The 16,269-nt window shown below is 41.7% G+C and overlaps 1 protein-coding gene across 3 annotated transcripts in view; it reads left to right on the top strand.

Annotated features, from left to right (window-relative positions):
* The first annotated feature begins 3,966 nt into the window (after positions 1-3,966).
* DCAF8 (DDB1 and CUL4 associated factor 8) overlaps positions 3,967-16,269 on the top strand; it is a 43,377-nt gene continuing 31,074 nt past the window's right edge. The window contains exons 1-2 of one of the 3 annotated variants that reach the window (XM_060090799.1): positions 3,968-4,102; positions 5,164-5,236. The gene's annotated coding sequence lies outside the window, so the exon portion shown is untranslated. The other 2 variants (XM_060090798.1, XM_060090800.1) reach the window with 2 other exon arrangements.

Here is a 16,269-nt window from a genome sequence, read left to right as displayed (position 1 = left end):
TGGTATGAAAAAATGCAGAGTGAGAGAACAGAGTTAGATGGCAGTGTACAATTTTAGTTGGAATAGTTAAGAGCTGTGTCTCTGAGGAAGCAGCATTTGGGTAGATACCTGATTAAGTGGACAGAACAAGTCTAGTAAAGATATAGTAGATGAACATTTCAAGAAGAGGGAACAAGTGCAAAAGCCCTGGGACTGTCCATGCTTTGGTTGGAGTGACAAGAAGGCCAAAAGGGCTAGAGCAGAGCCAGGTATTATGGGAGAAAATGAAATCAGAGAAATAGGTGCCACATCATGTAGGGCCTTCCTTGGAGGCCCTTTTGATCATTTTGATTTTTACTGTGTGATGGGAAGCTTTTGGAGGTTCTGAGCAGGCAATAATATGACCTGGCTTACATTTTAAAAGGTCACTCTGGCTGCCTTTATTTAACTAGCAGGGCAATAATGGAAGTACACAAACCAGCTAGGCGACTATTGCAATAGTCTAGGTAATATATAATGACTTATAATAGGATGGTAGCGGTAGAGGAGGTGACAAGGAGCCTTTCACCCTGGCCTACTGGTTAGAAAGCCCCTGGCCTACCATCACCTTGATACCAAAACCAGACAAGGATGTCACAAAGAAAGAAAACTACAGGCCAATATCACTGATGAACATAGATGCAAAAATCCTCAACAAAATACTAGCAAACAGAATCCAACAGCACATTAAAAGGATCATACACCATGATCAAGTGGGGTTTATTCCAGGAATGCAAGGATTCTTCAATATACGCAAATCAATCAACGTGATACACCATATAAACAAATTGAAGGAGAAAAAACATATGATCATCTCAATAAATGCAGAGAAAGCTTTCGACAAAATTCAACACCCATTTATGATAAAAACCCTGCAGAAAGTAGGCATAGAGGGAACTTTCCTCAACATAATAAAGGCCATATATGACAAACCCACAGCCAGCATCATCCTCAATGGTGAAAAACTGAAACCATTTCCACTCCACTAAGATCAGGAACAAGACAAGGTTGCCCACTCTCACCACTCTTATTCAACATAGTTTTGGAAGTTGTAGCCACAGCAATCAGAGAAGAAAAGGAAATAAAAGGAATCCAAATCGGAAAAGAAGAAGTAAAGCTGTCACTGTTTGCAGATGACATGATACTATACATAGAGAATCCTAAAGATGCTACCAGAAAACTACTAGAGCTAATCAATGAATTTGGTAAAGTAGCAGGATACAAAATTAATGCACAGAAATCTCTGGCATTCCTATATACTAATGATGAAAAATCTGAAAGTGAAATCAAGGAAACACTCCCATTTACCATTGCAACAAAAAGAATAAAATATCTAGGAATAAACCTACCTAAGGAGACAAAAGACCTGTATGCAGAAAATTATAAGACACTGATGAAAGAAATTAAAGATGATACAAATAGATGGAGAGATGTACCATGTTCTTGGATTGGAAGAATCAACATTGTGAAAATGACTCTACTACCCAAAGCAATCTACAGATTCAATGCAATCCCTATCAAACTACCACTGGCATTTTTCACAGAACTAGAACAAAAAATTTCACAATTTGTATGGAAACACAAAAGACCCCGAATAGCCAAAGCAATCTTGAGAACGAAAAATGGAGCTGGAGGAATCAGGCTCCCTGACTTCAGACTATACTACAAAGCTACAGTAATGAAGACAGTATGGTACTGGCACAAAAACAGAAAGATAGATCAATGGAACAGGATAGAAAGCCCAGAGATAAACCCACGGACATATGGTCACCTTATCTTTGATAAAGGAGGCAGGAATGTACAGTGGAGAAAGGACAGCCTCTTCAATAAGTGGTGCTGGGAAAACTGGATAGGGACATGTAAAAGTATGAGATTAGATCACTCCCTAACACCATACACAAAAATAAGCTCAAAATGGATTAAAGACCTAAATGTAAGGCCAGAAACTATCAAACTCTTAGAGGAAAACATAGGCAGAACACTCTATGACATAAATCACAGCAAGATCCTTTTGGACCCACCTCCTAGAGAAATGGAAATAAAGACAAAAATAAACACATGGGACCTAATGAAACTTCAAAGCTTTTGCACAGCAAAGGAAACCATAAACAAGACCAAAAGACAACCCTCAGAATGGGAGAAAATATTTGCAAATGAAGCAACTGACAAAGGATTAATCTCCAAAATTTATAAGCAGCTCATGCAGCTCAATAACAAAAAAACAAACAACCCAATCCAAAAATGGGCAGAAGACCTAAATAGACATTTCTCCACAGAAGATATACAGACTGCCAACAAACACATGAAAGGATGCTCAACATCTTTACTCATTAGAGAAATGCAAATCAAAACTACAATGAGATATCATCTCACACCAGTCAGAATGGCCATCATCCAAAAATCTAGAAACAATAAATGCTGGAGAGGGTGTGGAAAAAAAGGAACACTCTTGCACTGCTGGTGGGAATGTGAATTGGTACAGCCACTATGGAGAACGGTATGGAGGTTCCTTAAAAAACTACAAATAGAACTACCATATGACCCAGCAATCCCACTACTGGGCATATACCCTGAGAAAACCATAATTCAAAAAGAGACATGTACCAAAATGTTCATAGCAGCCCTATTTACAATAGCCCGGAGATGGAAACAACCTAAGTGTCCATCATCTGATGAATGGGTAAAGAAGATGTGGCACATATATACAATGGAATATTACTCAGCCATAAAAAGAAATGAAATTGAGCTATTTGTAATGAGGTGGATGGACCTAGAGTCTGTCATACAGAGTGAAGTAAGTCAGAAAGAGAAAGACAAATACTGTATGCTGACACATATATATGGAATTTAAGAAAAAAAATGTCATGAAGAACATAGGGGTAAGACAGGAATAAAGACAGACCTACTAGAGAATAGACTTGAGGATATGGGGAGGGGGAAGGGTAAGCTGTGACAAAGTGAAAGAGCGGCATGGACATATATACACTACCAAACGTAAGGTAGATAGCTAGTGGGAAGCAGCCGCATAGCACAGGGAGATCAGCTCGGTTCTTTGTGACCGCCTGGAGGGGTGGGAGGGAGACGCAAAAGGGAGGGGATATGGGAACATATGTATATGTATAACTGATTCATTTTGTTATAAAGCAAAAAATTAAAAAAAAAAATGAAGAAACCCCCTGGCCTGGCAGCTGGGAGTAACCTTTTCAGGGGCCTTCTGCACTCTTCCTTCAGGTGTCAGAACGAGGCAGAGTGTACATACCCCGTCCAATTCTTGGGCAACTTCAACACACTACTCCCCTTCAGAGAAAGAACCTCCTGAACAGCTTAGCTGCACCTCAGGCTTCTGAATTCCTTATTAAAAAATGGGAAAATGGGCTTCTCTGGTGGCGCAGTGGTTGAGAGTCCGCCTGCCGAGGCAGGGGACACGGGTTCGTGCCCCGGTCCGGGAAGATCCCACATGCCGCGGAGCGGCTGAGCCCGTGAGCCATGGCCGCTGAGCCTGCGCGTCCGGAGCCTGTGCTCCGCAACGGGAGAGGCCACAACAGTGAGGCCCCCGTACCGCAAAAAAAAAAAAAAAAAAAAAAGGAAAATGGAGGTCTCGGGGGTAAATGGCTCTCGTGGGTATAGAAACCACTTAACAAGGTCAACCCCAAAGGAAATGGGGTTTTCAGAAGAAATCTTCTGGAGAGAACTGCTTGTTCTCAGTATTAAAAAACAGGGCAAAATTGGAGGTCGCCCAGGAGGTTGCCTGCCAGCCGCTTAGAAATGAAGCTGATTTTCACCACAATTCCGGGAGACGTCTAATTCGTATTTCTTTTCAGCATCAAAGTCAGCTGCCCGAAACACCACGAAAACAACTTCTTTGCCTCCTCAGTATTGCGCACGCGCCCCTCGCTCCGTTTTCCGTCGGTCTTAAGCCCCGCCCCCTATGCGTCCTTCGAGGAGGGTTCGGAGCGGAGAGCTCGCGCGACCGCTCTTCCCCCAGTCTTCTCCAGCACATCGTCGCAAACGGGGCCGGAAAGTGTGGCGGCGCAGGCGCAAGCGCAGAGAGCGGAGGCGGTGGTGGTGGCGGCCGCTGGCCAGTGTAAGATGGCGGCGGCGGTGGTGGCGGCAGTGGACGGGGCGGCTGGGCGTGGAGCAGTCGGAGCAGCCTCTGGCAGAAGGATGACCCAAGACAGGAAGCGGGCTGCTGAGCCTCGCCGGCTCCCGTGCTTGTAACTGCCCCAGCCGGACACCCCCCCCTTGACCTACCCGGTCCGTGTCTCGTTCCGGCTTGGCCTGCCCCCCTCTCCCCTGGCCCACTCCTCTTCAAGATAGGTTTGACTCCTTTCCCAACCTCCCAGGGCTCAGGGCTTCTTCCCCTGACCTGAGTCACCTCCGGGAGGATTGGCTGCATTTCCCTCAGGTCAGCCCCAGGGTTGACCCCAGGAGCCTGCCCCGCAATCTACAGGGACGTCTTGCCTCGTCGGGTGACCCATTTGTGTGCGCTTTTCTCCCCTTTAGATTGGGGGACGCGGCTTCCCCTGCGTTTCCCCGTCACCTCAGGACCACCGAGCAGTGTGCCCCCTCCCCCATCCCGAGTTCTCGGGCCCAGCACCTTGTACGGAAGGCCGAGGTCCAAGATTACCCCGCAGTCAGTTGTTGCTGTCTGTTCCTGTACCTTTTGTAATGTAATTCTCGTAGCCTGCCTCCCCTCACCCCTAAATCTTTCAGGACACCGTAGAACGGTCCCATTTGGTCCCTGTTAGTTGGAAAGCATCTGGTGGCTTGAGTTTCTGACTCATATGATTGTTGCTGGAGTCTCTGTAAACAAACCGGCATTAGCGCTATCACGTTCTCTCCGGGATTTCCCCCCTGCTCTGTGGCTTCTTGTTGAGAGGTTTGGTTAGGGGTTAGCGTTGAAAAGATTCAGGTTTTCCTTTTAAATGACTTCTACGTTTTAGTGGAGCTGGTAGATTACTTGCCTGGTTCCTTTAATTTCTGTAACAGTGTAAGTAATTTGTTCAGTAGTCAGAATTAGATAAATTACGGTGGTTCTACATAGTTCTGAGGAGGTCTGAAAAATACTAACATGTATTAATAAATATTTTTTATTATGTTTAGTAGAAGAGACACCTTTGCCATTTAAACTTTAACTTTTCTCAGTTCTTCAGTGAATCTACAGACCTATTTTCTCAGGAGCTCAGCCTGGCCCTACTTCAGTGATAAAGGAGGAAAGGTGAGTAGGAGTTGAAGGCATTTAAATTCCTGAGTGCAAGACAGACCCTACCCTGGTGCTCAAGTGCTGACCACTAGTCATAAAATACCTACCACAGTTTCCCAAAGAGTCGGGTATTGTTCTTGGCTTTGTTCCAGCTCTGGTTAAATTACTTTTACGAGTTTAATTGGCTCTGCGCCTCTTGACTTTCTGTCCTAAACTATTGCTGTATATCTTCACATGACTACAGTTAAGCCTAGAAGTGAATGTATCTCCCTCTTTCTTTATTCATTTGCCTTGTGTTTTGCCTTTGTGCGGATCGTGTTTCTTACACTGTTAAAAGCTGGGAACTACTTTGCCTGAGTTCTGTTTAGCGTTTTGTCAAATCAAGTCTCTGCCTCTCAGGACTTTAGATTGTCATTTCTTGCTATGGAGAATATTTAGCTGCTTTTAACTAAAAGCTAGTGAGTGATGAGCGGTGCTGCCTTTAGTTGGTGACTGAGTCCAATCCACCTCAGAATTCCAACTTTTCACGACACAGTGATAAATTTTGGGTAAAAAAAAAAAAGTAGTGGTGCTCTTTTATATCTGGTCTGAAGAATTCTTGGTTAGCAGAGGAATCATCCTGTGCATTCAGCAGCAGGGGCCAGTGCCACACAGGGAGTTAGGACATACTTGTAAATGTAATTTTTGTAAGGGTGTTGGATTTCTGGTAGCAGAGAATAGTGCTGTGGTTGAGTTTCTTAGGCTGTGACAGAAGAGCTGAGTGGCTCTGGAAGGTAGGCCTGGCTGATTCTTAATATCTTTATGATTTGTAGTAGGAAGAGGTTGAGTGTGACATTGGTGAGTTTTATTCCACACAGTGTTCTGATTAGAAATTGCTCACTATGAACTAGAATAAGATTATTATTGGCAGTATGTATGTGTATCAATAACATAAAAAGGGGAGAATACAGTCTTTAGAACTGGGTAGGTCTGGGTTTAAATACTGTACTAAGATTTATTAGCCATGTGACCTTGGGCAAGTTACTTCAACTTTTCTGAGTCTTAATTTCCACATCCGTAAAAGTGGGATAATACTGCTTATGTCCTAGGGTCATTGTCAGTATTGTATGAGGAAGCTTATATAAAGGTCTTACATTATGCCTAGCCCAAGATGGACACTAAAAAAACTATTTTCTCTTTTCTTTGTACATCATTGATATAGCTTTGAATAAGTTATATGTTAGTTTACACTTCTTTGCATTTTGCTTTTGAACACGTTTTTCTGGTTAATTTTTCAGATTCATTTTTTTAAAATTAATTGATTAATTTTTATTTTTGGCTATGTTGGGTCTTTGTCACTGTGTGCGGGCTTTCTTTAGTTGTGGCGAGCGGGGGCTACTCTTTGTTGTGGTGCATGGGCTTCTCATCGCAGTGGCTTCTCTTGTTGCGGAGTATGGGCTCTGGGTGCGCCGGCTTCAGTAGTTGTGGCACGCGGGCTCTAGAACGCAGGCTCAGTAGTTGTGGTGCGCGGGATTTGTGATCTTCCCGGACCAGGGATCTTCTTAATAACCACTGCGCCACCAGGGAAGCCCTTCAGATTCATTTTTAATTGGTCAGCTTAGATGTGTTCTTTGTAGGTGCCCACCTAGGGTTGTCTTCTGAACATGATTCAGTTTAGTCTGGTGGGAGTTCAAGACCAGAGGACAGCAGGAATATTAGATGTTGATGTATGTATATTTCGAAATGCATTCTTAAATTAAACATCAATAAGTCTCCTTTGTTCTTTGCTCCTGCCTCTTGGTCTCTCTTTTAGCTCACCTAATCAGAGTTGACCTAAGGATTGTAATTCCTTTCCTTCCAGCTTCAGTGTTGTACACCACCTCAGCTCCAGCTACCTCTTATGCCTTTTCCTTTTTGCCATAGAAGGAATACATTTTTTTTCCAAGCTGTTGGGCTCTGCAGTGGTCCTCATCAATAGCTAATCAAAGAACTAGACCATGAAAAGGTCTCCTTTCTTTCTGAAGTAAATCTGGTCTAGGGAGTTAGGAATGCAGAGTTTTTTATTTCACCTCCCCAGCTGGACCATCTTAATAATATGACAGCACAGACAAAAAGTTTTTAACCTCTTGTTGGTTTTTCTTTCACATCTTTTTGAGGGAGGTAAGGGCACCTGAATTAAGAAAGTGTTAATAACATTGCTATGAAAGCAACTGTGTTCATTCAGGCCAGTGATCAACTTAGAGTTGACCAACTTTCATGACCACCATCTAGGGTCTAAATTCTCTCTGTTCAAAGGTAAAGACTCTTGGGGTGGAGGATAGTGAGGTGCATTTTATTATGTGTGTTATTTATGAGGTCTAGAGTTCTGTGTTCAGCAGGGTGAGAGTGGGTGTGGGAGGAGAAAAGGCAGTATGTTGAAAGAGGCATAACTTTGACTGTTCCTTATTACTGTATGTGCTGGGTAAGAACCCACTCCCACCATCACCACTCCCAAGAAGGGCTTCACATTTTATGCTCCAGGTGATACCTGTGTATACAGTGAATCAATATTTTTAGTCTTTAGACCACAACTGTAAAATTCTTATATTTCTGAAGATATTTTATATTTCACGGTGTTGCATAAGAATTGTTGCACCTTACTAAGAAGTATTTCCTACTGTGGCTGCAGTGGGAGGCTAGGTATGCTTATGACCTTAGTTCCTACCACCAACCTGACAGGGCATTTTATTCAGCAGCCTGTTAAATGTATAAGAATCAGTCTCAGTGCTATGATCCTTAGTTTTGACTAGGATCAACCTAAGACAGAAGCTTGTCTTCAGAGAAAGCTAAAAGAAATGTCTTTTTGTTGCCAGTTTAAAATAATACTGGCATTTCAAAAGCAAACGGACTCCAGTAGAAGATATTCTATAGAAGTATGCCCTGTTGTGGGAGACTGAGATCTTCAGAGTTTCATGGTCTAGGTCCTGTATTCTGTCAGGTGAGTTACAGGCTTTAAAAATCATGAAGTGACGGGTTGACCTTTGTTTTCAGTAGATAGATTTATTTCTGGATTATTTCTACTGTAGAAAAGTTATTCTAAACATGTCTAGGAAGAGTCCAGATTATAAAAGACAGAGTTATCCAAGCAGCTTTTTATTACATCATATTGGTGTTAGAGTTAGCTTTTTGTTTTTTTTTTTTTTTTTTCCCGGTAACTCTCACTGCTGTGGCCTCTCCCATTGCGGAGCACAGGTTCCGGACGCGCAGGCTCAGTGGCCATGGCTCACGGGCCCAGCTGCTCTGCCGCATGTGGGACTTTCCCGGACTGGGGCACGAACCCGTGTCCCCTCCATAGGCAGGCAGACTCTCAACCACTGCGCCACCAGGGAAGAACTAGAGTTAGTTTTTAAGATTGAATTTTTTTGTTTGTTTTAAAGCAGATCATCAGTGAGCCAAGGTAATCTGTTATTTACCCTCAGCCATTTGGAACCCAGGCAACTGAAAGAATTGAATCAGCAACAGTCATGGAAGTAGTGACTATGTATATCTTAGTTTCAGAGCCAAATGCTGGTGATTTTAGATTAGCTTTACAGTAATACTGAAAACTTTTCATCTTTCATTTTTGTGAGTATACCCAAGAAACTTCATCACTGTTAAAATTGGTCAGAAAAAGGGGCTACCTGTTCTTGTTTACTGATTCAGTTATTCTTGGAATGAGAAGAAAGTCCTTGAAAGGTCTTTAAAAATTAGAATGTGATACATTTTATGAATTGGTCACTTCTTTATAGCAGTCTTTATCTCTACCTCTACAGGACGTAGTTTCTGGGCCAGAAGCCCAGTTTCTCAAGTACTGCCTTAACCCAAGGAATGTGTATGCCAAAGATAAACTAATGAATTAAGGCTGCCCTGAGTTTGCAAACAGGGGATAGTGAATGATTAATTTGACAAAGATGGCATCTTATTAATGAAACGTAGTGTGTCTAAATGGATTGGGTTATTGCAAAAATTTTCATCATTGTATCTGAGAGGTTAGATATTTGCTCTTATTCTCTGAGGATACTATTTAAGGACGTCTGGGCAAGTTCTAATGTGAAGCATCCATGCTTGCCTCACATGTCTTTTTTTTTGTTGTTGTTGTTAGCCATCTGGAAAGCTATTATAGGATTTACCTCTAGTGGTAGCCAAGAGGCTATATTCCTCTGGTGCACTTTAAGCATTGCCACATTATCAGGTATGTTTTTAACCTTACTTAGGACCCACATTATACTCTGTCCTCTAGTCTCGTGCAGATAGGAGGGCACTTCTTGATGTTTTTAGCCTCTCTTTCTTTATTGTTTTATCGTAAGTTGTAACCTTTTATCTCTGTAGTGTCCTTTCAGACAATTTAAGAAAAATTTGAAATGTGAATGGCAAAAACTGGTAATGGGGACTGGATTCTGATGTAAATATAAATCATTTCATAGTGGAAACACAATGAAATTTCCTAAGAAATGGGTTTTCCTTAAAATGATTTAAATTGAGATGAATGTGCTTAAATGTTATTATAAAACATTCCTTAGCTCTGTTGCTAGAGATAGCACTTAGTGCATTCCTAACATACTCTGAAATACTGTTAGTAGAATTAAAGCCAATAAACTATAAACACAGGGCATTTGGTATTACCAACAGGGAGAGAAGGCATTCATCCAATGGAGGAACAGAGTTCCTTGTTTGTAGTATAGTTGATGTAGAACTTCTTACCTTCCTCATCATCATTTGTGATGATTGCTTTGAAGTTCTCATCTTGGCTATCTTCTGAACCTTAGAAAGGCAGAAGACTTAAAGAGACTTATGCTGTGGGCTCCTGTGTATATTGCTTTACGCCAGTTCATAGAACATGAATGTGCTCAAAAGAAGGTATTAACAGAGTTCTCTGAATTCTTTAAAAGGCCAGTGAGAGTAGGTAAGCAGATTTCATAGACTTGGAACTGTGTGTTGATTTGTGTACAATGTTTGGAGGATCGTTGTTGAGTGATGAAGAAGCCCAGGTTTCTCTAGAAAATGCAGTCTGGAATCAGAGATGAGAAGCTAGAAGAATAATATAAATGCCTATCACGTACAGACAGCCAGTTGCAAATGTTGTGTTTAATCCTCTAAACCAGCTCCTTCAGGGTTATGATATTGTCCCATTTTACAAAAGAAGAAACAAACTCAAGGGTAGATGGTTGAAGTAGAATTCAAACTGAGGTCTGACGGACACCAAAGCCCTTTTCTTTCCATTATACCATATGCTGTCTTTAAAAACCAGGGCTAGGGCTTCCCTGGTGGCCCAGTGGTTGAGAGTCCGCCTGCCGATGCAGGGGACACAGGTTCATGCCCCGGTCTGGGAGGATCCCACATGCCGCGGAGCGGCTGGGCCCGTGAGCCATGGCCGCTGAGCCTGCGCGTCCGGAGCCTGTGCTCCACAACGGGAGAGGCCACAGCAGTGAGAGGCCCGTGTACCGCAAAACAAACCAACAAGCAAACAAAAAAAACAGGGCTCTTCAATGCCAAGTGATGAAGCAAATTGAGCTGAAAGGTAGAGTTCAGTACTTTTAAAAAAAATTAATTTATTGTTTATTTTTGGCTGTGTTGGGTGTTCGTTGCTGTGCGTGGGCTTTCTCTAGTTGCGGCGAGCGGGGGCTACTCTTCGTTGTGGTGCACAGGCTTCTCATTGCGGTGGCTTCTCTTGTTGCAGAGCATGGGCTCTAGGCACGCAGGCTTCAGTAGTTGTGGCATACGGACTCAGTAGTCGTGGTGAATGGGCTTAGTTGTGGCATGTGGGATCTTCCTGGACTGGGGCTCAAACCCGTATTCCCTGCATTGGCAGGCGGATTCTTAACCACTGTGCCACCAGGGAAGTCCATCAGTACTTCTTAAAAAAGTGTATTTAAAGTATAAAAGGTCTGTCCAAATGACAATATGAATGAACACATTTTTGAAGTGTTTAAACATGGATCTCAGGTTATGATTAATTGGTAGCCTAATAAGTTTTTTATGGAAATAATTTTAATGGACTTAACTGAAGAGATAGCTGAATCCTTTTATTTTATGATACTTGAATAGGGAGAAAACCAGCATTCTCACTCAATTCCTGAGGTAATTCCATGGAAAAGCAGTTCTGAGTCTTACAGCCTTTTCTCAGTTTGCACCTTTCTGTACTCTGTAGCATCTGAAACAAGAACCATCCCCACTTTCTTGAAACCTTTTCGTCTCTTGACTTCCAGGTCATTTAAAACTGTTACTCTTTCAACTTCCCTGAGCATTTCTCTCCCTCTTCTTTCTTTTTTCCAAGGGTAGGTATTCCCCAAGATTTTTTTCCTTTCTTGAGTCCTTAATTTATTTGTTTTGTTTTTTTAGTGAGGTATAATTTACAAGGGATTTGATTTTGAAGCTTATCTGTACAAATAATTCTCAAGCCTGTATCTCTGGCCCTAATTTATTTCTCAGATTTCAGACATACATTGATTTTCCACTTACTTTCCTGACATGTCAACTTGGATTTTAAACATAATCAAAATCAAATTCCTCTCTTCCCCCCACATGCCAGTCTCTCGTTTATGGTACTTGATTTCCTCTGTGCACCCAGACTCAAACTTGTCTTTTTTGAGCTTTGTTACTGCTCATTGAGCCAAATTCTATCAATTCTGCCTCTACAGTGTTTCACACGTTGACCCCATTCCTTTAATTTCCTCTGCCATCAGCCTAAGGGTCTCATTGCTTCTTAACTTTGGCAACTGTACATTTCAGTCCATCTTATTATCCTTAACAAAATCTTCCTGATCACACACACACACACACACACACACACACACACACACACACACACACACACACACACACACACACACACACACACACACACACACACACACACACACACACACACACACACACACACACACACACACACACACACACACACACCCTTCTACTGCTGTGGCCTCTCCCATTGCGGAGCACAGGCTCCACACGCGCAGGCCCAGTGGCCATGGCTCATGGGCCCAGCCGCTCCGCGACATGTGGGATCTTCCTGGACCGGGGCACGAACCCGCGTCCCCTGCATCGGCAGGCGGACTCTCAACCACTGCGCCGCCAGGGAAGCCCTACTGTACTTCTTAACTAATGAACTGTACCCCAGCATCTAGCCAAGCCAGACTACCCATGTATTTTGTTGAACATAATCAGGTTTTTCATCTTCCATGTCTTTTCTCATGGTGTTCCTGATGGAATAGCTTCCTCAGTTCTACCCATTGAAATCCTCTCCTTCATTCAAAGTCCAGTTTAAAAGCTAATTTCTCCATGGAAGCTTTTCCTTTCTCCCTGACTAAACATAATCCTTTACTCTGTTGAACTACAACAACATTCTGTTCATGTTTTCTTTTTTTTTTCCTTTTTTGGCTACGCCACTTGGCTTTCAGTATCTTAACTCCCTGACTAGAGATTGAACCCGGGCCATGGGAGTGAAAGAGCTGAGTCCTAACCACTGGACTGCTAGGAAATTCCTTTTTTTTTTTTTTTAAATGGTACTGACACTTGTGTCTCTTGTATCATAGTTGTATACCTGTTTTTCTAATTGCTTATTGGCTACAAAAGGTACTATGACTGCCTTATTTATATTTGTAGATCCTGTATTGCCTTGTACATTGTTGCATTACTAGCATGTCTCTGTACAAATGGGCCACTGGGTGGTGCCAGAGGCCTATAATTTAGATAAAAAAGGGAGGCTAGAGCTGCTGTACAGTTGGGTTACCCAGTGCTGTTACATCTTCTGCAAGATAGGAATAGAGATTAATTTCCCTGATCCAGAAACATTTATTGTTTCTGCTCCTCTGTCCCGCTTACCAGAGGAGACAGTGTAGTATATTTAACTCCTCTGAGTACTTTAATAGAGAGTAGCCCAGAACTAAAGGCCTGCCCCCCTGTAAACATGTTCATGTAGTATGAATTTCAGTTTCCTTGGGGTCATCCTTTGAATTCAGTGTCTGAAGTTCTCTGTCTGATTAATAAACACTGTACTGTTAGAGTGGGGCTGGCAGCAGGAGTTGGGAAAGTTGGCTTGGAGAAGTGTTTATTGTGAAGTAGAAAAGCAGTAAGGTAAGGAGAATGAATTTAAATTGAGCCATTTCAGCTTAAAAGCAAAAACTGGGGCTGGAGAAAAATAGGACTGGTTGATTCCAGATGGACTGTGGGACCTAAGACTGAAAAGCAAATTTGTACTTTGGATGGAGATCAACCCTGAACAGCTGTTCAGTCATGAGTGTTGTGGGACATCTGTCCTCCCAAGAGGAACCAGGGATTGTGTGGCTCTCAGATATGTCTTACTAATAATTGAAGTAGTTTCTACCATCACCTTTCACTTGAAGAGGAAATTCTGAAACCTTGTCTCATTTAAACATGGGTGTCTGTGTAAGAGAGTTGGGCACTTCAGTTGCAGAATGAGACATGCCAAACGAGGCAGCTGGACTGACCCAGCTGGACTGACCCAAGAGAATGCTGAGATTATGTAACTCAAGGGAACTCACTGAGCATGAGTTCAGGTCTTAGTAAAGGGATCAAGGACAGAAATATTATTTACAAGTTGATGTTTCCATTGAACCTGAGGTAAGGTAGAGTTATCATACCAGTTTCCATAGACCCTAGAATCCAAAGGAGTTAAAATGAACTTGAGAGAAATTTTAAAAATAAAAATAAAAAGCATATGTATACAAATTAATAGTACAACCGTTAGAACTACTTTGGACTACTTTAAGCTTCTGATATTCTTAGTTGTCACCTAGACAGTAGGGTTGAAGACTTTTTATGAGTTCAGGATTCATCTTGCCTTTAATGTGGTTCTGATAAGGCAGCTTTGTTTGCAGCAAAAATTCTTCCACATTTTAATTTTCAAGCAAGAAGACTGGACATTTTGCTCTCATTTATTGTGGCCTATTGACCAGTGTTAGCTAACTTCTATTAATATTCACAGGCTTGAGAATCTAGTATTTTTAATTGTTGGGTTGTATCTGTCATTTAACACTTTGCATGATTCTCTCCCCCCCTCCCCCCACACTCTCATTCTCTTTTCTGGCCAGATTGATTGATTGATTGATAATTTACATACAGTAAAATTTACCTTTTGTTTCACTGACCCATTCTTTGGATTCTAACAAATGCATAGTCATGTAACACCACCGTGATGGAGGCATAGAACATTTTAATCATTCCAGAAAGTTTTCTCATGACTGTTTGTAGTTAGTTCCTTTTCCCCAAATCCCAGCAATGACTGATTTGCTCTCTGTCCCTATAGTTTATCTTTTCTGGAACATTCTACAAATGGAGTCATATTATGTAGCTGTTTGAGTCTTGCTTCTTTCACTTAGCATAACACATTTGCGATCCATTCATGTTGCTGTATATGTCAGTAGTTCATTGTGTGATGGACCACAATTTTTTTATCCATGACCTGGCTGAAAACCACTTGTTTTTAGTTTTTGATGGATCTAAGTAAAGCCACTAAAACATTTACATTTAGATTTTTAGGTGGATATATAGTTTCATTTTTCTTGAGTACATACCTGGGTAGGATTCCTGGGTTGTATGGTAAGTGTATGTTTAACTTTATAAAAAAAAAAGCTGCCGAACTGTTTTCCGAAGTGACTACTAACTACCGTTTTACCTTTCTCTGAGCAGTGTGTGAGACATTCGTTGTTCTACTCCTTGTTAGCACTTGATAAAGTAAACTTTCATTATTATTATTAAAAAATTTTTAACTTCTAATAGGTGTGTAGAGGATTCTCATTGTGGTTTTTAATTTTTATTTTCCTAATGACTAATAATGTTGATCATCTTTTTCAAGGGATTGTTATTTAGTTGTGAGAGATTTTAAATATATTCCGATTGCTGTCAAATATGTATTTTTTTTTTTTTTTGCGGTACGCGGGCCTCTCACTGATGTGGCCTCTCCCGTCGCGGAGCACAGGCTCCGGACGTGCAGGCTCAGCGGCCATGACTCACGGGCCCAGGCGCTCCACGGCATGTGGGATCTTCCCGGACCAGGGCACGAACCCGTGTCCCCCTGCATCGGCAGGCGGACTCTCAACCACTGCGCCACCAGGGAAGCCCTCAAATATGTCTTTTGCAGATATTTTCTTCTAGTTCATTGTTTGTCTTTTCGTTTTTTTAAGTGTCTCTTGAAGACTAGATTTTTAATTTTGATATGTCCAGTTAATTAATTGTTTCTTTCATGGTTTGTGCTTTTTTGCATTATATCTTAAGAAATACTTGCCTAGGGGACTTCCCCGGTGGTCCAGTGGTTAAGACTCTGTACTTCCAATGCCGGGGGCGCGTGTTCGTTTCCTGGTCAAGGGACTTAAGATCCCACATGCCTCACGGTATGGCCAAAATAACAAGAAATATTTGCCTAACCTGATGTCACAAAGATTATCTATTTTGTTTTTCTTCTGGAAGTTGTATTGTTTTAGCTTTTACATTTAGGTCTATGATCCATTTTGAGTTACTTTTTGTATATTGTACAATGTCCAAGTCGAGTTTTTTTTAAATTTGGATGTCCTGTTGTTCTAGTATACCTGGTTTCTTGTATAAATCTTTCATCAATATTAGGATAAGAAAGCAGCCCCACTGGTTTTAAATAAGAGATGTTTGGTGCCTCTTCCACAAAGTACTCTTACATCATATTGTAACTCCCCCTCTGCTTGATTTTTAGTTAATATTTTGTCATGTATTTGGTTTAAAATTTAAGGCCTTTTTCTTATTAAGACAGGAGGAATCTAGGTCACTGGAATTCTTAGATAGAAATTAAAATGACACCTGGGTCTTTTTTCTCCATCCTCCAATAGTTTACTCTTTAACCTTCACTTTGGCAGGGGTTGTGGTTATTTTTAGAGCACAGGCAGTAGAGCTAATCTAATTAAACTCCCCCAGCTACCTGGGGCAGTGAGCTCATCAGCTCTTCCAAGCTCAGATTGGTTTGCTCTGAACTGGATTTTACATGGAAATTGATCAAGGTAAAAACAGTGGATTTGTTGGGAATGGAGTGCATTAAAGAGTGAAGAAGGTAATTTAAGTTTGGG

The sequence above is a fragment of the Mesoplodon densirostris genome, chromosome 2 (genome assembly GCF_025265405.1).
Source record: "Mesoplodon densirostris isolate mMesDen1 chromosome 2, mMesDen1 primary haplotype, whole genome shotgun sequence".
Lineage (NCBI taxonomy): Eukaryota > Metazoa > Chordata > Mammalia > Artiodactyla > Ziphiidae > Mesoplodon > Mesoplodon densirostris.
The sequence above is the reverse complement of the archived record's forward strand: the minus strand, read 5'-3'. Positions and strand labels throughout refer to the sequence as shown.